Source organism: Triturus cristatus, unplaced genomic scaffold, assembly GCF_964204655.1.
Source record: "Triturus cristatus unplaced genomic scaffold, aTriCri1.1 SCAFFOLD_262, whole genome shotgun sequence".
NCBI classification, from domain to species: domain Eukaryota; kingdom Metazoa; phylum Chordata; class Amphibia; order Caudata; family Salamandridae; genus Triturus; species Triturus cristatus.
The window spans coordinates 646,288-667,473 of NW_028187334.1; the positions used below are offsets into that span (position 1 = coordinate 646,288).

At 43.5% G+C, this 21,186-nt stretch overlaps 16 non-coding genes across 16 annotated transcripts; all 16 read left to right on the forward strand.

Moving 5' to 3' along the window:
- The first annotated feature begins 321 nt into the window (after positions 1 to 321).
- TRNAL-UAG (transfer RNA leucine (anticodon UAG)) lies at positions 322 to 404 on the forward strand. The gene has a single exon. It is a non-coding gene; the product is annotated as a tRNA-Leu (tRNA).
- A 619-nt stretch (positions 405 to 1,023) lies between these two features.
- Positions 1,024 to 1,106, forward strand: TRNAL-CAG (transfer RNA leucine (anticodon CAG)). The gene has a single exon. It is a non-coding gene; the product is annotated as a tRNA-Leu (tRNA).
- A 186-nt stretch (positions 1,107 to 1,292) lies between these two features.
- On the forward strand, positions 1,293 to 1,375 carry TRNAL-AAG (transfer RNA leucine (anticodon AAG)). The gene has a single exon. It is a non-coding gene; the product is annotated as a tRNA-Leu (tRNA).
- A 1,024-nt stretch (positions 1,376 to 2,399) lies between these two features.
- Positions 2,400 to 2,482, forward strand: TRNAL-UAG (transfer RNA leucine (anticodon UAG)). The gene has a single exon. It is a non-coding gene; the product is annotated as a tRNA-Leu (tRNA).
- Positions 2,483 to 4,472: 1,990 nt separating this feature from the next.
- On the forward strand, positions 4,473 to 4,555 carry TRNAL-UAG (transfer RNA leucine (anticodon UAG)). The gene has a single exon. It is a non-coding gene; the product is annotated as a tRNA-Leu (tRNA).
- Positions 4,556 to 6,563: 2,008 nt separating this feature from the next.
- On the forward strand, positions 6,564 to 6,646 carry TRNAL-UAG (transfer RNA leucine (anticodon UAG)). The gene has a single exon. It is a non-coding gene; the product is annotated as a tRNA-Leu (tRNA).
- A 619-nt stretch (positions 6,647 to 7,265) lies between these two features.
- TRNAL-CAG (transfer RNA leucine (anticodon CAG)) lies at positions 7,266 to 7,348 on the forward strand. Its single transcript has one exon. It is a non-coding gene; the product is annotated as a tRNA-Leu (tRNA).
- A 186-nt stretch (positions 7,349 to 7,534) lies between these two features.
- TRNAL-AAG (transfer RNA leucine (anticodon AAG)) lies at positions 7,535 to 7,617 on the forward strand. The gene has a single exon. It is a non-coding gene; the product is annotated as a tRNA-Leu (tRNA).
- A 1,024-nt stretch (positions 7,618 to 8,641) lies between these two features.
- On the forward strand, positions 8,642 to 8,724 carry TRNAL-UAG (transfer RNA leucine (anticodon UAG)). The gene has a single exon. It is a non-coding gene; the product is annotated as a tRNA-Leu (tRNA).
- A 901-nt stretch (positions 8,725 to 9,625) lies between these two features.
- Positions 9,626 to 9,708, forward strand: TRNAL-AAG (transfer RNA leucine (anticodon AAG)). The gene has a single exon. It is a non-coding gene; the product is annotated as a tRNA-Leu (tRNA).
- A 1,024-nt stretch (positions 9,709 to 10,732) lies between these two features.
- Positions 10,733 to 10,815, forward strand: TRNAL-UAG (transfer RNA leucine (anticodon UAG)). The gene has a single exon. It is a non-coding gene; the product is annotated as a tRNA-Leu (tRNA).
- An 888-nt stretch (positions 10,816 to 11,703) lies between these two features.
- Positions 11,704 to 11,786, forward strand: TRNAL-AAG (transfer RNA leucine (anticodon AAG)). The gene has a single exon. It is a non-coding gene; the product is annotated as a tRNA-Leu (tRNA).
- A 1,024-nt stretch (positions 11,787 to 12,810) lies between these two features.
- Positions 12,811 to 12,893, forward strand: TRNAL-UAG (transfer RNA leucine (anticodon UAG)). The gene has a single exon. It is a non-coding gene; the product is annotated as a tRNA-Leu (tRNA).
- A 901-nt stretch (positions 12,894 to 13,794) lies between these two features.
- Positions 13,795 to 13,877, forward strand: TRNAL-AAG (transfer RNA leucine (anticodon AAG)). Its single transcript has one exon. It is a non-coding gene; the product is annotated as a tRNA-Leu (tRNA).
- A 1,024-nt stretch (positions 13,878 to 14,901) lies between these two features.
- TRNAL-UAG (transfer RNA leucine (anticodon UAG)) lies at positions 14,902 to 14,984 on the forward strand. The gene has a single exon. It is a non-coding gene; the product is annotated as a tRNA-Leu (tRNA).
- A 901-nt stretch (positions 14,985 to 15,885) lies between these two features.
- TRNAL-AAG (transfer RNA leucine (anticodon AAG)) lies at positions 15,886 to 15,968 on the forward strand. The gene has a single exon. It is a non-coding gene; the product is annotated as a tRNA-Leu (tRNA).
- Positions 15,969 to 21,186: the final 5,218 nt, after the last annotated feature.

Sequence of the window (21,186 nt, forward strand, 5' to 3'; positions counted from 1 at the left end):
CAGCATAAATTTGCATAAACTGCCCCACCTATTGCCTTCCTACTTCCTGTGCTGTAGTTGTTTGTGTAGAGAGAGAGGTCGCAGGCAAGGAAATGTTGTCAGTCGGATACAGGACCCTAAATAGCTGGTGAGAGGTATGTGGTGTTCTAAAAGCATGAAAACTGTATACCTGTGAAATAAAGTGCTTTCGTATGTGTTCTTCTGTGTTTATTGTCCTGTGCATAAAGTTGCACCTTGTGTTTGAAGGTTTAAATTATTTCAGGCTTGCATGGAGGTAGACGTTTCTGAGTAACTTTTATTCATTTCTTAAAAGCCTATACTGTCAGGATGGCCGAGAGGTCTAAGGCGCTGTGTTTAGGCCACAGTCTCCTTTGGAGGCGTGGGTTCGAATCCCACTTCTGACATGCCTTTTGGAGATTTAATCTCCTTTATCAGGTTAACATCTGATGGAAGTTGCATCTGTTGGTCTTCACTTGGCACGTTAATCCGTTCTCCTCTTGTCAAGAGAGATGGGGTTTCTCATATAACGTCTTGCTGACATAGCGCAATCCTTACCAAATGAGCATAGGACCCATGTAAGAGGTCATCTGGAAGAGTCATGCTCTTGTATGCCCTGGCCAGACGGGCCCTGCAAATTTGGAAGAATGCCATTCATCTGGTAGACAACTGGACTCCAGCACACTTACAGCAATTTCCTCAGGGCTTTGATCAGGGGCTGCTTAAATTTGCATACTCCACCCTATGTTGTGACTTTGAGATCCCTTGTTGAAATTGCTTTAGCCAGCCAAGAGGTGGCTATTGTCTCAATTTCAAAGCAGCTTTGAGCCGTTCAAGTGGCTGGTGAATAGCACTTTCTCTTTGTTCGCCTCAAAGTTCTAAAGAGTTCTCCATAGGTCCTGCTCTGTACAGATTGTTCAAAGATCTGTTGGAAGTGCATCTAATAGGATAAATAAATTGAGGGCATTTCTTTTCAGTACCTCACCTGCATGGCTGTCTGGCCTCTGGAAGAAGCTGGGAAAGCAAGTCAGGATGGCCGAGTGGTCTAAGGTGCTGCGTTCAGGTCGCAGTCTCCTCTGGAGGTGTGGGTTCAAATCCCACTTCTGACAGTCCTGTGTTTACTCTACTTTTTTTCTTGAGAAATATGATCATTTCCCTCGCAGTGGCTTATAGGATTGTCTTCTTGGAAGAGTGCAGTGAGTTTTTTTCTTGCTCTAGCCACTATTGGCCTAAGCTCTGTGCATTTTTTGGTTCCTAATATATTTCTCACCCTTTAGGTGAAAAAGCAGCATGGGGTCAGGATGGCCGAGTGGTCTAAGGCGCTGCGTTAAGGCCGCAGTCTCTCCTGGAGGCGTGGGTTCAAATCCCACTTCTGACAAAACTTGAATTCAATTTTCTCTCTCAGTTCCTTTAGAATCTCAGCTAAAAATTGGCAATGTAAATAATATCTGAATAAGTACCAAACTTCAGTTTCAACTGCAAATGCATTTGCCCTATTCTATCTTTAACGTTAATGTAATATTCTTCTAGCACTCGTGGTGTTTTATATGTCTTTTGTGGGGTACTTTAAAAATCTTTTTTATGAAAGAAATGGGTTACATTAAGTCTTGTGATGTTTTAGGTTTCCAATAAGGAGGTTTTAAATTTTATGTCACGTCATTTTCAGATGCTTCATTCAAGAGATGTTTCCACTATAGAATGCAGAGCAAGGGCAAAAATACAAGTGATAGAGCGAGTGAGTGAGAAGGAGTGTTGTGGAAGGAGAGAATGAAACAAAGACAGAGTGAGTGAACGGCAGGGAGGCATAGAAGAGGAGTCTAGTAGTGAAGGAGACCTGCTTTTCCCTGCTCTTGACCTCCCACCCATCCCCAAACAACCACAAACATACCTTCTGTGCAAAGTTGGTATGCAGAATTTCACGCCTCAGCAAGTGAGGGTGAGTCCCAGGCCAGGGGCTAAAGAGCAAAAGAGTGCCTGTGCTCAGACTTTCCCTGCTAGGGATAGTTTATCTGGAACAAGGCCTACTCTCTTGTATCCAGCAAGGATCTAGAAATCCTGCATGAATCTGCAAGGCACATTGGCAGCATAAATTTGCATAAACTGCCCCACCTATTGCCTTCCTACTTCCTGTGCTGTAGTTGTTTGTGTAGAGAGAGAGGTCGCAGGCAAGGAAATGTTGTGAGTCGGATACAGGACCCTAAATAGCTGGTGAGAGGTATGTGGTGTTCTAAAAGCATGAAAACTGTATACCTGTGAAATAAAGTGCTTTCGTATGTGTTCTTCTGTGTTTATTGTCCTGTGCATAAAGTTGCACCTTGTGTTTGAAGGTTTAAATTATTTCAGGCTTGCATGGAGGTAGACGTTTCTGAGTAACTTTTATTCATTTCTTAAAAGCCTATACTGTCAGGATGGCCGAGAGGTCTAAGGTGCTGTGTTTAGGCCACAGTCTCCTTTGGAGGCGTGGGTTCGAATCCCACTTCTGACATGCCTTTTGGAGATTTAATCTCCTTTATCAGGTTAACATCTGATGGAAGTTGCATCTGTTGGTCTTCACCTGGCACGTTATTCCGTTCTCCTCTTGTGAAGAGAGATGGGGTTTCTCATATATTTAGGTTCTATAACGTCTTGCTGACAAAGCGCAATCCTTACCAAATGAGCATAGGACCCATGTAAGAGGTCATCTGGAAGAGTCTTGCTCTTGTATGCCCTGGCCAGACGGGCCCTGCAAATTTGGAAGAATGCCATGCATCTGGTAGACAACTGGACTCCAGCACACTTACAGCAATTTCCTTAGGGCTTTGATCAGGGGCTGCTTAAATATGCATACTCCACCCTATGTTGTGACTTTGAGATCCCTTGTTGAAATTGCTTTAGCCAGCCAAGAGGTGGCTATTGTCTCAATTTCAAAGCAGCTTTGAGCCGTTCAAGTGGCTGGTGAATAGCACTTTCTCTTTATTCGCCTCAAAGTTCTAAAGAGTTCTCCATAGGTCCTGCTCTGTACAGATTGTTCAAAGATCTGTTGGAAGGGCATATAATAGGATAAATAAATTGAGGGCATTCCTTTTCAGTACCTCACCTGCATGGCTGTCTGGCCTCTGGAAGATGCTAGGAAAGCAAGTCAGGATGGCCGAGTGGTCTAAGGCACTGCGTTCAGGTCGCAGTCTCCTCTGGAGGCGTGAGTTCAAATCCCACTTCTGACAGTCCTGTGTTTACTCTAATTTTTTTCTTGAGAAATATGATCATTTCCCTCGCAGTGGCTTATAGGATTGTATTCTTGGAAGAGTGCAGTGAGTTTTTTTCTTGCTCTAGCCACTATTGGCCTAAGCTCTGTGCATTTTTTGGTTCCTAATATCTTTCTCACCCTTTAGAGGAAAAAGAAGCATGGGGTCAGGATGGCCGAGTGGTCTAAGGCGTTGCGTTAAGGCCGTAGTCTCTCCTGGAGGCGTGTGTTCGAATCCCACTTCTGACAAAACTTGAATTCCATTTTCTCTCTCAGTTCCTTTAGAATCTCAGCTAAAAATTGGCAATGTAAATAATATCTGAATAAGTACCAAACTTCAGTTTCAACTGCAAATGCATTTGCCCTATTCTATCTTTAACGTTAATGTAATATTCTTCTAGCACTCGTGGTGTTTTATATGTCTTTTGTGGGGTACTTTAAAAATCTTTTTTATGAAAGAAATGGGTTACATTAAGTCTTGTGATGTTTTAGGTTTCCAATAAGGAGGTTTTAAATTTTATGTCACGTAATTTTCAGATGCTTCATTCAAGAGATGTTTCCACTATAGAATGCAGAGCAAGGGCAAAAATACAAGTGATAGAGCGAGTGAGTGAGAAGGAGTGTTGTGGAAGGAGAGAATGAAACAAAGACAGAGTGAGTGAATGGCAGGGAGGCATAGAAGAGGAGTCTAGTAGTGAAGGAGACCTGCTTTTCCCTGCTCTTGACCTCCCACCCATCCCCAAACAACCACAAACATACCTTCTGTGCAAAGTTGGTATGCAGAATTTCACGCCTCAGCAAGTGAGGGTGAGTCCCAGGCCAGGGGCTAAAGAGCAAAAGAGTGCCTGTGCTCAGACTTTCCCTGCTAGGGATAGTTTATCTGGAACAAGGCCTACTCTCTTGTATCCAGCAAGGATCTAGAAATCCTGCATGAATCTGCAAGGCACATTGGCAGCATAAATTTGCATAAACTGCCCCACCTATTGCCTTCCTACTTCCTGTGCTGTAGTTGTTTGTGTAGAGAGAGAGGTCGCAGGCAAGGAAATGTTGTGAGTCGGATACAGGACCCTAAATAGCTGGTGAGAGGTATGTGGTGTTCTAAAAGCATGAAACCATGCTTTTAGTATGTGTTCTTCTGTGTTTATTGTCCTGTGCATAAAGTTGCACCTTGTGTTTGAAGGTTTAAATTATTTCAGGCTTGCATGGAGGTAGACGTTTCTGAGTAACTTTTATTCATTTCTTAAAAGCTTATACTGTCAGGATGGCCGAGAGGTCTAAGGTGCTGTGTTTAGGCCCCAGTCTCCTTTGGAGGCGTGGGTTCGAATCCCACTTCTGACATGCCTTTTGGAGATTTAATCTCCTTTATCAGGTTAACATCTGATGGAAGTTGCATCTGTTGGTCTTCACCTGGCACGTTATTCCGTTCTCCTCTTGTGAAGAGAGATGGGGTTTCTCATATATTTAGGTTCTATAACGTCTTGCTGACAAAGCGCAATCCTTACCAAATGAGCATAGGACCCATGTAAGAGGTCATCTGGAAGAGTCTTGCTCTTGTATGCCCTGGCCAGACGGGCCCTGCAAATTTGGAAGAATGCCATGCATCTGGTAGACAACTGGACTCCAGCACACTTACAGCAATTTCCTTAGGGCTTTGATCAGGGGCTGCTTAAATATGCATACTCCACCCTATGTTGTGACTTTGAGATCCCTTGTTGAAATTGCTTTAGCCAGCCAAGAGGTGGCTATTGTCTCAATTTCAAAGCAGCTTTGAGCCGTTCAAGTGGCTGGTGAATAGCACTTTCTCTTTATTCGCCTCAAAGTTCTAAAGAGTTCTCCATAGGTCCTGCTCTGTACAGATTGTTCAAAGATCTGTTGGAAGGGCATATAATAGGATAAATAAATTGAGGGCATTCCTTTTCAGTACCTCACCTGCATGGCTGTCTGGCCTCTGGAAGATGCTAGGAAAGCAAGTCAGGATGGCCGAGTGGTCTAAGGCACTGCGTTCAGGTCGCAGTCTCCTCTGGAGGCGTGAGTTCAAATCCCACTTCTGACAGTCCTGTGTTTACTCTAATTTTTTTCTTGAGAAATATGATCGTTTCCCTCGCAGTGGCTTATAGGATTGTCTTCTTGGAAGAGTGCAGTGAGTTTTTTTCTTGCTCTAGCCACTATTGGCCTAAGCTCTGTGCATTTTTTGGTTCCTAATATCTTTCTCACCCTTTAGAGGAAAAAGAAGCATGGGGTCAGGATGGCCAAGTGGTCTAAGGCGTTGCGTTAAGGCTGTAGTCTCTCCTGGAGGCGTGGGTTCGAATCCCACTTCTGACAAAACTTGAATTCCATTTTCTCTCTCAGTTCCTTTAGAATCTCAGCTAAAAATTGGCAATGTAAATAATATCTGAATAAGTACCAAACTTCAGTTTCAACTGCAAATGCATTTGCCCTATTCTATCTTTAACGTTAATGTAATATTCTTCTAGCACTCGTGGTGTTTTATATGTCTTTTGTGGGGTACTTTAAAAATCTTTTTTATGAAAGAAATGGGTTACATTAAGTCTTGTGATGTTTTAGGTTTCCAATAAGGAGGTTTTAAATTTTATGTCACGTCATTTTCAGATGCTTCATTCAAGAGATGTTTCCACTATAGAATGCAGAGCAAGGGCAAAAATACAAGTGATAGAGCGAGTGAGTGAGAAGGAGTGTTGTGGAAGGAGAGAATGAAACAAAGACAGAGTGAGTGAACGGCAGGGAGGCATAGAAGAGGAGTCTAGTAGTGAAGAAGACCTGCTTTTCCCTGCTCTTGACCTCCCACCCATCCCCAAACAACCACAAACATACCTTCTGTGCAAAGTTGGTATGCAGAATTTCACGCCTCAGCAAGTGAGGGTGAGTCCCAGGCCAGATGCTAAAGAGCAAAAGAGTGCCTGTGCTCAGACTTTCCCTGCTAGGGATACTTTATCTGGAACAAGGCCTACTCTCTTGTATCCAGCAAGGATCTAGAAATCCTGCATGAATCTGCAAGGCACATTGGCAGCATAAATTTGCATAAACTGCCCCACCTATTGCCTTCCTACTTCCTGTGCTGTAGTTGTTTGTGTAGAGAGAGAGGTCGCAGGCAAGGAAATGTTGTCAGTCGGATACAGGACCCTAAATAGCTGGTGAGAGGTATGTGGTGTTCTAAAAGCATGAAAACTGTATACCTGTGAAATAAAGTGCTTTCGTATGTGTTCTTCTGTGTTTATTGTCCTGTGCATAAAGTTGCACCTTGTGTTTGAAGGTTTAAATTATTTCAGGCTTGCATGGAGGTAGACGTTTCTGAGTAACTTTTATTCATTTCTTAAAAGCCTATACTGTCAGGATGGCCGAGAGGTCTAAGGCGCTGTGTTTAGGCCACAGTCTCCTTTGGAGGCGTGGGTTCGAATCCCACTTCTGACATGCCTTTTGGAGATTTAATCTCCTTTATCAGGTTAACATCTGATGGAAGTTGCATCTGTTGGTCTTCACTTGGCACGTTATTCCGTTCTCCTCTTGTCAAGAGAGATGGGGTTTCTCATATAACGTCTTGCTGACAAAGCGCAATCCTTACCAAATGAGCATAGGACCCATGTAAGAGGTCATCTGGAAGAGTCATGCTCTTGTATGCCCTGGCCAGACGGGCCCTGCAAATTTGGAAGAATGCCATTCATCTGGTAGACAACTGGACTCCAGCACACTTACAGCAATTTCCTCAGGGCTTTGATCAGGGGCTGCTTAAATTTGCATACTCCACCCTATGTTGTGACTTTGAGATCCCTTGTTGAAATTGCTTTAGCCAGCCAAGAGGTGGCTATTGTCTCAATTTCAAAGCAGCTTTGAGCCGTTCAAGTGGCTGGTGAATAGCACTTTCTCTTTGTTCGCCTCAAAGTTCTAAAGAGTTCTCCATAGGTCCTGCTCTGTACAGATTGTTCAAAGATCTGTTGGAAGTGCATCTAATAGGATAAATAAATTGAGGGCATTTCTTTTCAGTACCTCACCTGCATGGCTGTCTGGCCTCTGGAAGAAGCTGGGAAAGCAAGTCAGGATGGCCGAGTGGTCTAAGGTGCTGCGTTCAGGTCGCAGTCTCCTCTGGAGGTGTGGGTTCAAATCCCACTTCTGACAGTCCTGTGTTTACTCTACTTTTTTTCTTGAGAAATATGATCATTTCCCTCGCAGTGGCTTATAGGATTGTCTTCTTGGAAGAGTGCAGTGAGTTTTTTTATTGCTCTAGCCACTATTGGCCTAAGCTCTGTGCATTTTTTGGTTCCTAATATATTTCTCACCCTTTAGGTGAAAAAGCAGCATGGGGTCAGGATGGCCAAGTGGTCTAAGGCGCTGCGTTAAGGCCGCAGTCTCTCCTGGAGGCGTGGGTTCAAATCCCACTTCTGACAAAACTTGAATTCCATTTTCTCTCTCAGTTCCTTTAGAATCTCAGCTAAAAATTGGCAATGTAAATAATATCTGAATAAGTACCAAACTTCAGTTTCAACTGCAAATGCATTTGCCCTATTCTATCTTTAACGTTAATGTAATATTCTTCTAGCACTCGTGGTGTTTTATATGTCTTTTGTGGGGTACTTTAAAAATCTTTTTTATGAAAGAAATGGGTTACATTAAGTCTTGTGATGTTTTAGGTTTCCAATAAGGAGGTTTTAAATTTTATGTCACGTCATTTTCAGATGCTTCATTCAAGAGATGTTTCCACTATAGAATGCAGAGCAAGGGCAAAAATACAAGTGATAGAGCGAGTGAGTGAGAAGGAGTGTTGTGAAAGGAGAGAATGAAACAAAGACAGAGTGAGTGAACGGCAGGGAGGCATAGAAGAGGAGTCTAGTAGTGAAGGAGACCTGCTTTTCCCTGCTCTTGACCTCCCACCCATCCCCAAACAACCACAAACATACCTTCTGTGCATAGTTGGTATGCAGAATTTCACGCCTCAGCAAGTGAGGGTGAGTCCCAGGCCAGGGGCTAAAGAGCAAAAGAGTGCCTGTGCTCAGACTTTCCCTGCTAGGGATAGTTTATCTGGAACAAGGCCTACTCTCTTGTATCCAGCAAGGATCTAGAAATCCTGCATGAATCTGCAAGGCACATTGGCAGCATAAATTTGCATAAACTGCCCCACCTATTGCCTTCCTACTTCCTGTGCTGTAGTTGTTTGTGTAGAGAGAGAGGTCGCAGGCAAGGAAATGTTGTGAGTCGGATACAGGACCCTAAATAGCTGGTGAGAGGTATTTGGTGTTCTAAAAGCATGAAAACTGTATACCTGTGAAATAAAGTGCTTTCGTATGTGTTCTTCTGTGTTTATTGTCCTGTGCATAAAGTTGCACCTTGTGTTTGAAGGTTTAAATTATTTCAGGCTTGCATGGAGGTAGACGTTTCTGAGTAACTTTTATTCATTTCTTAAAAGCCTATACTGTCAGGATGGCCGAGAGGTCTAAGGTGCTGTGTTTAGGCCACAGTCTCCTTTGGAGGCGTGGGTTCGAATCCCACTTCTGACATGCCTTTTGGAGATTTAATCTCCTTTATCAGGTTAACATCTGATGGAAGTTGCATCTGTTGGTCTTCACCTGGCACGTTATTCCGTTCTCCTCTTGTGAAGAGAGATGGGGTTTCTCATATATTTAGGTTCTATAACGTCTTGCTGACAAAGCGCAATCCTTACCAAATGAGCATAGGACCCATGTAAGAGGTCATCTGGAAGAGTCTTGCTCTTGTATGCCCTGGCCAGACGGGCCCTGCAAATTTGGAAGAATGCCATGCATCTGGTAGACAACTGGACTCCAGCACACTTACAGCAATTTCCTTAGGGCTTTGATCAGGGGCTGCTTAAATATGCATACTCCACCCTATGTTGTGACTTTGAGATCCCTTGTTGAAATTGCTTTAGCCAGCCAAGAGGTGGCTATTGTCTCAATTTCAAAGCAGCTTTGAGCCGTTCAAGTGGCTGGTGAATAGCACTTTCTCTTTATTCGCCTCAAAGTTCTAAAGAGTTCTCCATAGGTCCTGCTCTGTACAGATTGTTCAAAGATCTGTTGGAAGGGCATATAATAGGATAAATAAATTGAGGGCATTCCTTTTCAGTACCTCACCTGCATGGCTGTCTGGCCTCTGGAAGATGCTAGGAAAGCAAGTCAGGATGGCCGAGTGGTCTAAGGCACTGCGTTCAGGTCGCAGTCTCCTCTGGAGGCGTGAGTTCAAATCCCACTTCTGACAGTCCTGTGTTTACTCTAATTTTTTTCTTGAGAAATATGATCATTTCCCTCGCAGTGGCTTATAGGATTGTCTTCTTGGAAGAGTGCAGTGAGTTTTTTTCTTGCTCTAGCCACTATTGGCCTAAGCTCTGTGCATTTTTTGGTTCCTAATATCTTTCTCACCCTTTAGAGGAAAAAGAAGCATGGGGTCAGGATGGCCGAGTGGTCTAAGGCGTTGCGTTAAGGCCGTAGTCTCTCCTGGAGGCGTGGGTTCGAATCCCACTTCTGACAAAACTTGAATTCTATTTTCTCTCTCAGTTCCTTTAGAATCTCAGCTAAAAATTGGCAATGTAAATAATATCTGAATAAGTACCAAACTTCAGTTTCAACTGCAAATGCATTTGCCCTATTCTATCTTTAACGTTAATGTAATATTCTTCTAGCACTCGTGGTGTTTTATATGTCTTTTGTGGGGTACTTTAAAATCTTTTTAATGAAAGAAATGGGTTACATTAAGTCTTGTGATGTTTTAGGTTTCCAATAAGGAGGTTTTAAATTTTATGTCACGTCATTTTCAGATGCTTCATTCAAGAGATGTTTCCACTATAGAATGCAGAGCAAGGGCAAAAATACAAGTGATAGAGCGAGTGAGTGAGAAGGAGTGTTGTGGAAGGAGAGAATGAAACAAAGACAGAGTGAGTGAACGGCAGGGAGGCATAGAAGAGGAGTCTAGTAGTGAAGGAGACCTGCTTTTCCCTGCTCTTGACCTCCCACCCATCCCCCAAACAACCACAAACATACCTTCTGTGCAAAGTTGGTATGCAGAATTTCACGCCTCAGCAAGTGAGGGTGAGTCCCAGGCCAGATGCTAAAGAGCAAAAGAGTGCCTGTGCTCAGACTTTCCCTGCTAGGGATACTTTATCTGGAACAAGGCCTACTCTCTTGTATCCAGCAAGGATCTAGAAATCCTGCATGAATCTGCAAGGCACATTGGCAGCATAAATTTGCATAAACTGCCCCACCTATTGCCTTCCTACTTCCTGTGCTGTAGTTGTTTGTGTAGAGAGAGAGGTCGCAGGCAAGGAAATGTTGTCAGTCAGATACAGGACACTAAATAGCTGGTGAGAGGTATGTGGTGTTCTAAAAGCATGAAAACTGTATACCTGTGAAATAAAGTGCTTTCGTATGTGTTCTTCTGTGTTTATTGTCCTGTGCATAAAGTTGCACCTTGTGTTTGAAGGTTTAAATTATTTCAGGCTTGCATGGAGGTAGACGTTTCTGAGTAACTTTTATTCATTTCTTAAAAGCCTATACTGTCAGGATGGCCGAGAGGTCTAAGGCGCTGTGTTTAGGCCACAGTCTCCTTTGGAGGCGTGGGTTCGAATCCCACTTCTGACATGCCTTTTGGAGATTTAATCTCCTTTATCAGGTTAACATCTGATGGAAGTTGCATCTGTTGGTCTTCACTTGGCACGTTATTCCGTTCTCCTCTTGTCAAGAGAGATGGGGTTTCTCATATAACGTCTTGCTGACAAAGCGCAATCCTTACCAAATGAGCATAGGACCCATGTAAGAGGTCATCTGGAAGAGTCATGCTCTTGTATGCCCTGGCCAGACGGGCCCTGCAAATTTGGAAGAATGCCATTCATCTGGTAGACAACTGGACTCCAGCACACTTACAGCAATTTCCTCAGGGCTTTGATCAGGGGCTGCTTAAATTTGCATACTCCACCCTATGTTGTGACTTTGAGATCCCTTGTTGAAATTGCTTTAGCCAGCCAAGAGGTGGCTATTGTCTCAATTTCAAAGCAGCTTTGAGCCGTTCAAGTGGCTGGTGAATAGCACTTTCTCTTTGTTCGCCTCAAAGTTCTAAAGAGTTCTCCATAGGTCCTGCTCTGTACAGATTGTTCAAAGATCTGTTGGAAGTGCATTTAATAGGATAAATAAATTGAGGGCATTCCTTTTCAGTACCTCACCTGCATGGCTGTCTGGCCTCTGGAAGAAGCTGGGAAAGCAAGTCAGGATGGCCGAGTGGTCTAAGGCGCTGCGTTCAGGTCGCAGTCTCCTCTGGAGGTGTGGGTTCAAATCCCACTTCTAACAGTCCTGTGTTTACTCTACTTTTTTTCTTGAGAAATATGATCATTTCCCTCGCAGTGGCTTATAGGATTGTCTTCTTGGAAGAGTGCAGTGAGTTTTTTTCTTGCTCTAGCCACTATTGGCCTAAGCTCTGTGCATTTTTTGGTTCCTAATATATTTCTCACCCTTTAGGTGAAAAAGCAGCATGGGGTCAGGATGGCCGAGTGGTCTAAGGCGCTGCGTTAAGGCCGCAGTCTCTCCTGGAGGCGTGGGTTCGAATCCCACTTCTGACAAAACTTGAATTCAATTTTCTCTCTCAGTTCCTTTAGAATCTCAGCTAAAAATTGGCAATGTAAATAATATCTGAATAAGTACCAAACTTCAGTTTCAACTGCAAATGCATTTGCCCTATTCTATCTTTAACGTTAATGTAATATTCTTCTAGCACTCGTGGTGTTTTATATTTGTTTTGTGGGGTACTTTAAAAATCTTTTTTATGAAAGAAATGGGTTACATTAAGTCTTGTGATGTTTTAGGTTTCCAATAAGGAGGTTTTAAATTTTATGTCACGTCATTTTCAGATGCTTCATTCAAGAGATGTTTCCACTATAGAATGCAGAGCAAGGGCAAAAATACAAGTGATAGAGCGAGTGAGTGAGAAGGAGTGTTGTGGAAGGAGAGAATGAAACAAAGACAGAGTGAGTGAACGGCAGGGAGGCATAGAAGAGGAGTCTAGTAGTGCAGGAGACCTGCTTTTCCCTGCTCTTGATCTCCCACCCATCCCCAAACAACCACAAACATACCTTCTGTGCAAAGTTGGTATGCAGAATTTCACGCCTCAGCAAGTGAGGGTGAGTCCCAGGCCAGGGGCTAAAGAGCAAAAGAGTGCCTGTGCAGAGACTTTCCCTGCTAGGGATAGTTTATCTGGAACAAGGCCTACTCTCTTGTATCCAGCAAGGATCTAGAAATCCTGCATGAATCTGCAAGGCACATTGGCAGCATAAATTTGCATAAACTGCCCCACCTATTGCCTTCCTACTTCCTGTGCTGTAGTTGTTTGTGTAGAGAGAGAGGTCGCAGGCAAGGAAATGTTGTGAGTCGGATACAGGACCCTAAATAGCTGGTGAGAGGTATGTGGTGTTCTAAAAGCATGAAAACTGTATACCTGTGAAATAAAGTGCTTTCGTATGTGTTCTTCTGTGTTTATTGTCCTGTGCATAAAGTTGCACCTTGTGTTTGAAGGTTTAAATTATTTCAGGCTTGCATGGAGGTAGACGTTTCTGAGTAACTTTTATTCATTTCTTAAAAGCCTATACTGTCAGGATGGCCGAGAGGTCTAAGGTGCTGTGTTTAGGCCACAGTCTCCCTTGGAGGCGTGGGTTCGAATCCCACTTCTGACATGCCTTTTGGAGATTTAATCTCCTTTATCAGGTTGACATCTGATGGAAGTTGCATCTGTTGGTCTTCACCTGGCACGTTATTCCGTGCTCCTCTTGTCAAGAGAGATGGGGTTTCTCATATATTTAGGTTCTATAACGTCTTGCTGACAAAGCGCAATCCTTACCAAATGAGCATAGGACCCATGTAAGAGGTCATCTGGAAGAGTCATGCTCTTGTATGCCCTGGCCAGACGGGCCCTGCAAATTTGGAAGAATGCCATGCATCTGGTAGACAACTGGACTCCAGCACGCTTACAGCAATTTCCTTAGGGCTTTGATCAGGGGCTGCTTAAATTTGCATACTCCACCCTATGTTGTGACTTTGAGATCCCTTGTTGAAATTGCTTTAGCCAGCCAAGAGGTGGCTATTGTCTCAATTTCAAAGCAGCTTTGAGCCGTTCAAGTGGCTGGTGAATAGCACTTTCTCTTTGTTCGCCTCAAAGTTCTAAAGAGTTCTCCATAGGTCCTGCTCTGTACAGATTGTTCAAAGATCTGTTGGAAGTGCATATAATAGGATAAATAAATTGAGGGCATTCCTTTTCAGTACCTCACCTGCATGGCTGTCTGGCCTCTGGAAGAAGCTGGGAAAGCAAGTCAGGATGGCCGAGTGGTCTAAGGCGCTGCGTTCAGGTCACAGTCTCCTCTGGAGGCGTGGGTTCAAATCCCACTTCTGACAGTCCTGTGTTTACTCTACTTTTTTTCTTGAGAAATATGATCATTTCCCTCGCAGTGGCTTATAGGATTGTCTTCTTGGAAGAGTGCAGTGAGTTTTTTTCTTGCTCTAGCCACTATTGGCCTAAGCTCTGTGCATTTTTTGGTTCCTAATATATTTCTCATCCTTTAGATGAAAAAGCAGCATGGGGTCAGGATGGCCGAGTGGTCTAAGGCGCTGCGTTAAGGCCGCAGTCTCTCCTGGAGGCGTGGGTTCGAATCCCACTTCTGACAAAACTTGAATTCCATTTTCTATCTCAGTTCCTTTAGAATCTCAGCTATAAATTGGCAATGTAAATAATATCTGAATAAGTACCAAACTTCAGTTTCAACTGCAAATGCATTTGCCCTATTCTATCTTTAACGTTAATGTAATATTCTTCTAGCACTCGTGGTGTTTTATATTTCTTTTGTGGGGTACTTTAAAAATCTTTTTTATGAAAGAAATGGGTTACATTAAGTCTTGTGATGTTTTAGGTTTCCAATAAGGAGGTTTTAAATTTTATGTCACGTCATTTTCAGATGCTTCATTCAAGAGCTGTTTCCACTATAGAATGCAGAGCAAGGGCAAAAATACAAGTGATAGAGCGAGTGAGTGAGAAGGAGTGTTGTGGAAGGAGAGAATGAAACAAAGACAGAGTGAGTGAATGGCAGGGAGGCATAGAAGAGGAGTCTAGTAGTGAAGGAGACCTGCTTTTCCCTGCTCTTGACCTCCCACCCATCCCCAAACAACCACAAGCATACCTTCTGTGCAAAGTTGGTATGCAGAATTTCACGCCTCAGCAAGTGAGGGTGAGTCCCAGGCCAGGGGCTAAGGAGCAAAAGAGTGCCTGTGCTCAGACTTTCCCTGCTAGAGATAGTTTATCTGGAACAAGTCCTTCCCTCTTGTATCCAGCAAGGATCTAGAAATCCTGCATGAATCTGCAAGGCACATTGGCAGCATAAATTTGCATAAACTGCCCCACCTATTGCCTTCCTACTTCCTGTGCTGTAGTTGTTTGTGTAGAGAGAGAGGTCGCAGGCAAGGAAATGTTGTGAGTCGGATACAGGACCCTAAATAGCTGGTGAGAGGTATGTGGTGTTCTAAAAGCATGAAAACGGTATACCTGTGAAATAAAGTGCTTTCGTATGTGTTCTTCTGTGTTTATTGTCCTGTGCATAAAGTTGCACCTTGTGTTTGAAGGTTTAAATTATTTCAGGCTTGCATGGAGGTAGACGTTTCTGAGTAACTTTTATTCATTTCTTAAAAGCCTATACTGTCAGGATGGCCGAGAGGTCTAAGGTGCTGTGTTTAGGCCACAGTCTCCCTTGGAGGCGTGGGTTCGAATCCCACTTCTGACATGCCTTTTGGAGATTTAATCTCCTTTATCAGGTTGACATCTGATGGAAGTTGCATCTGTTGGTCTTCACCTGGCACGTTATTCCGTTCTCCTCTTGTCAAGAGAGATGGGGTTTCTCATATATTTAGGTTCTATAACGTCTTGCTGACAAAGCGCAATCCTTACCAAATGAGCATAGGACCCATGTAAGAGGTCATCTGGAAGAGTCATGCTCTTGTATGCCCTGGCCAGACGGGCCCTGCAAATTTGGAAGAATGCCATGCATCTGGTAGACAACTGGACTCCAGCACACTTACAGCAATTTCCTTAGGGCTTTGATCAGGGGCTGCTTAAATTTGCATACTCCACCCTATGTTGTGACTTTGAGATCCCTTGTTGAAATTGCTTTAGCCAGCCAAGAGGTGGCTATTGTCTCAATTTCAAAGCAGCTTTGAGCCGTTCAAGTGGCTGGTGAATAGCACTTTCTCTTTGTTCGCCTCAAAGTTCTAAAGAGTTCTCCATAGGTCCTGCTCTGTACAGATTGTTCAAAGATCTGTTGGAAGTGCATATAATAGGATAAATAAATTGAGGGCATTCCTTTTCAGTACCTCACCTGCATGGCTGTCTGGCCCCTGGAAGAAGCTGGGAAAGCAAGTCAGGATGGCCGAGTGGTCTAAGGCGCTGCGTTCAGGTCACAGTCTCCTCTGGAGGCGTGGGTTCAAATCCCACTTCTGACAGTCCTGTGTTTACTCTACTTTTTTTCTTGAGAAATATGATCATTTCCCTCGCAGTGGCTTATAGGATTGTCTTCTTGGAAGAGTGCAGTGAGTTTTTTTCTTGCTCTAGCCACTATTGGCCTAAGCTCTGTGCATTTTTTGGTTCCTAATATATTTCTCATCCTTTAGATGAAAAAGCAGCATGGGGTCAGGATGGCCGAGTGGTCTAAGGCGCTGTGTTAAGGCCGCAGTCTCTCCTGGAGGCGTGGGTTCGAATCCCACTTCTGACAAAACTTGAATTCCATTTTCTCTCTCAGTTCCTTTAGAATCTCAGCTATAAATTGGCAATGTAAATAATATCTGAATAAGTACCAAACTTCAATTTCAACTGCAAATGCATTTGCCCTATTCTATCTTTAACGTTAATGTAATATTCTTCTAGCACTCGTGGTGTTTTATATTTCTTTTGTGGGGTACTTTAAAAATCTTTTTTATGAAAGAAATGGGTTACATTAAGTCTTGTGATGTTTTAGGTTTCCAATAAGGAGGTTTTAAATGTTATGTCCCGTCATTTTCAGATGCTTCATTCAAGAGATGTTTCCACTATAGAATGCAGAGCAAGGGCAAAAATACAAGTGATAGTGTGGTAAATTTAAATTACCTAGACTTAATTTATGCGGTAAAATACAATACGAATAACTCAGTAAAAATAAGAGGCAGAATCCGTGGTATTCGAGGGTATAATAGGGAATTTATTCCTTACAAAGGAATGATGATGGTTCGAACCAGGCAATCGAGTTCCGTCACCACGAAGGTTCAGGAAGGGATCAGCAATACATTATTGACAGGTTATAATATATATAGTAAATGCATTACAGTAAAGACAGATGCAGGAGGCGTAACAGCTGATAAGAATACACATACGTAATGAAAAAGGCGTTACAATAGGCGTGCATAAAGGCGTATACTAAAAACGTCATTATGATGATGACACAAGTGGGTGGATCCATAAGAGAATCCTGCAAAGTCAGCAAAAATATATGGCAGAGATGCGCGCGCAGCCACATGTCGTGTGATTGACGTGTAACTAGAGGGTGAAGGGAACTTGACATTTAGCCCTACATGAGGAGACAAAAGTCTGGGATGTCAGGACAACCTAGTCCCAAATCGTATCTAATATCTTGTGTTTAAGGAACTATATTATCTGGAAGGAAAGGTCTTTTCGGACAGAGCCTATTCTATACTGACTGCTAGTGCGTGTACAAGCGTCTAAGTGTCTACATGAGATGCGAGGGGGCATGGGCCTACCATGGTAACGAAAGTCATGAATTACTTGCACGGGGACAGTAAGGCCGGGCCCTTTGCTCTGCAGCTGGAGGGATGTTTACCTAAGCTACTAGACAGGAATGCATTTCTTGAGGAGCGGAGTAGATAACTTGAAGGCTGAATACAGTTTTGGCAGGCAACAGGCCGGGCTAGGCACCGTTGGCCGCGCAGGAAGTAAGACAAAGTTCATGGATACAGATGCAGGTCCAGGCTGGAGCATTCAGAGGCAGAAGCAGGAAAAGCTCGATGGCAGAATTCAGGGCCTACCTTGCCAGAGCTGGAAAACGTGAAAAGTATACCATATAAAGACGGTGGCAAGGCATACTTAGGAACGGAATATCTGACCGATTCATGGCAGATCTGAAAGAGGACATATTAACGTTGGACACAATTGTATTTGCGTCTTCATAGCTTGAAGTGGAGGGAACATACATGTACTTGTAGCATGTACATGGAGCCGTTGGGGTCTAGATAGGGGACACAATTGACCATAAAAATTCATATTTCCTCATTCCCTCCTTGTCCCCTACGGACCCTTCATGAAATATCGATCTTCAGGAATCCATCAATCTGTTCATGTAACATCATTTGCTCTTCTTTCTTCTTCCGGGATCTTGAATGAAAACTTGAACGTGGAATACACGATGTGGCACACAGGCCGCAAATCGCTGGTCCACATTGTAGACACAGGCAACAACTGAATACTATGAGAAGGCCAATACCTAGGAAGGATAGGACTTTCCATCCCCAGGCTGACAACACGCTCCAGAACCAACCGGACCATGTCCAGGTGCCTGGATTCTGATGTATCTGGTTTACAATCTTGTGAAGACGAGTTATGGCTTTATATACGGATGGCGCGTTTTCTGGGATGAAAACACAGCAACTTGATCCGATGACCCTACAAGCTCCGCCCCTATCGGCTAGGATGACGTCAAGGACAAGACGATTTTGGAGAACAACAATCCGCATCGCAGACTGCTCCTCTGTTAAGTTGCCTAGGGCAGAAGTAGTTTCATTCACTACTGCTTCAAGGGTTCTGGTTAATCTACGTATCAGTTTACTGTTTGAGACAACACCTATGTAAGGAAAGAGACCTTTATTGAAGTCTGTATATTGTTCCCATGCTGTTTCGGTGTAGTCAACAATCGGGATATCTCTCTGGGGTCTATGGTGTACTAGATTGGTATTTCTATGATAATCAGGAGGGGCTAGAAAAACAGGTGGCAGAAGGAATGCAATGTAACAGGTACCATCCCAATCTAGAGGTAGACGTATATAATAATAATAATAATAAAGGGGTTTGTAGAGCGCATGGTGACGCCTACCGGCGTATCCCCGCGCTGAGGAATAGAGTCAGAGATCAGAGGAGGGGAAGAGCCTAAAGGGCAAATAGGTGTGTTTTTAGAAGTTTCCTGAAGGTGGCTTCATTTTTTGCTAACCTAATATTGATGGGAAGGGTGTTCCATTTGGTTGCTGCCAGGGAACGAAAAGATCGACCTCCCATTCTGGATTTTTTTATACGGGGGATCATGAGGAGGCCCTTTCCCAGCTCTAAATGTAGACTTGCCTTTATCACTGAATTCGATCACAGTAGTACATTTACTATGACCCAGGTGTACTGAACCATTCTTTCTTACACATAATTCACCTTTGGCTGGTAATACGGACATAGTAGGCAAGACTAGTGCAGCTTCGGATTCAACATTCAGAATCATGAGGTTAAGTGTAAAATTACCTAATCCATATACTTCATTTTCTAGGTCAGTTCCTGTTCTTTTGGGAAGTCCCTCCTTGTTAGGATAACATGCTTTAAGCAAAACTAAGTTCAGGTTTCCCCATACCCAGTTGCTCTGGTAAACTACAGTGTTTGAATCTAAAGAGTTAATCAAACTAAACCATGCTCCACAGGAACCATTGTGTGTGAACGGGTACGGAAAGAGAGGCAGAACTCCTTTGTATTTCTGATAGGGAGGGAGTCGGCCACATATCCAACAATTTGTAGCATTGCTGGTCTGATGGGAATGATGTAACATACTAATGAATGTGTTGTTGCGCAGCGCAAATCTATAGGACAACTCATGTGGAGGTAGTTCACTAAAAGAATGTTCGGCTGTAATATTGTAAGCAGAATAAGCACGCTTGAAAATAGGATAGTACATGTGCAACAGTATACTTGCAGCAATAATAAAAAGACTTAGAAAAAACATAATCAACAATGTCACTATACAGTGACTATGAAGTGATTTACAGTATGCATGTTTCTTGAGCTGTTTCTGTCTATTTCTCTCTCTAATTCGGTCTAGAGGATACATGTCAAAGACTTAATTCAACCGATTCACCTTGGAGAGGACTTAAACAATCGAATTGTCTGACTTGCTAGACCTTAGTTTCAGTTTATAGTTTTGAGATTCGGTCTTTTCAACCAGGGGGAGTTTTGAATCAGTCTCTGGAAGGGGGCAGGGCTGAGAGTTCAGATCAGACGGTAGTCCATGAAATTTCTTGATATGGCTCGAGTGTAACCAACCCTTGCGACCCTCGACCTTCACTGCTGTCCTCGTCGTTAGAAGTACCAGTTTTGGTGTTTGCCAGCGAGGCTCCAACGGGCTCCTCCTGTCGAAGTTTCTGATGAAAACTAGGTCTCCAGGAACCACTTCATGGGGCTTTACCTCGGTGTTGTCGGGAAAGGCTGCAGCTACCTGTGAACGGCAAGATTGTAGTGCAGACATCAAGGAAGCAAGGTAATCTGTCAGCATATTACAATCAACATCAGTGATTTTACGAGGTATAGGTGTCCCCCACATATTTGGTGGCCTACCGAAGACCACCTCGTACGGGGATAGCCCTGTGCGAGAATGTGCTACCATTCTCATGTAAAATAGTGCAACTGGTAAGGCTACTATCCAGTCGACGCCTTTCTCTCTACAGATTTTTGAAAGTCGAATTTTCAGGGTCTGATTATGGCGTTCCACGAGACCTGCTGCCTCGGGATGTCGGACACAGTGGAATTTCCATTGATAGCCTAAGAAGAGTGAAATGTGTTTCATTAGCTCGGATGAGAACGGCTGGCCATTATCTGAGTACACGATACGGGGCAAACCATACCGTGGGAAGAATTCACGAACTAACTGTTTGGCAGTAGTCGGGGCAGTGTAATCTGAGACGGGATATGCCTCTGTCCAACGGGAAAGAGCGCATACAACTACGAGGACATATTTGAATCCTCGACATCGTTCCATCTGGATATAATCCATCTGGAGGACTTCAGAAGGATGATCGGGAGGTTGAAATCCACCCTGCTCTACAGGTACGCCTTTACCTGGATTGAACTGACAACAAATCATACAAGTTCGGACTTTCTGTTTGGCTGCAGCTCGTAAGTGTTTGTTGAACCAAATGTGTTGAATACTGTCTAACATAGCTTTTTCTCCTAGATGTGCTGGACTATGTATTGTGTTAATGATAACTTGAACCATTGAGTCGGGGAGAAACCATATAGATTTTCCCTTCGTCATCCATCCCTGATCTGTTTGGATCCCTCCTAATTCCGTCCATTTCTTTATTTCCTCTGGTGTAGCATGTGTCTGTATGTCAATTACATCAAGGGCGGGATCCCTAACTGTCATGCAGTGTGTCGGCGTCGGAACTATTGTCTTTGTCAAGTCAGTTGCATGAGTCCTATTCTGTGCTGTTTGCTTAGCTGTTCGGTCTGCTAGGTCGTTACCCTGGGAAATGATATCGGTGACTTTTGTATGAGCTTTGCACTTCATGAAAGATATCGAAGTAGGTAGATGTATTGCATCTAACAGAGCTTGAATGAGGGGACCGTGTTGAATGTTGGCACCGTGAGAAGTCAAATAACCTCTCTCTCGCCAAAGGACTCCGAAGTCGTGTACAACTCCGAATGCATAACGTGAATCTGTGTATATGTTAACTTTTCTATTTTTGGCTTGGATACAGGCTTGTGTCAGAGCAATAAGCTCTGCTGCTTGAGCTGATAATGTGTCAATACGATTTGTTTCAATGACTTCGGTGTCTGTCGTGACTGCATAAGCGGCCACTAACTCTCCTGTACTTGTTCTCATACATGAACCATCCACATAAAGTGTCAGGTCTGGATCTGGTAATGGGACGTCTGTCAAGTCTTGTCTGGGTTTCGTCGTAATAGTAATGATTTCAATA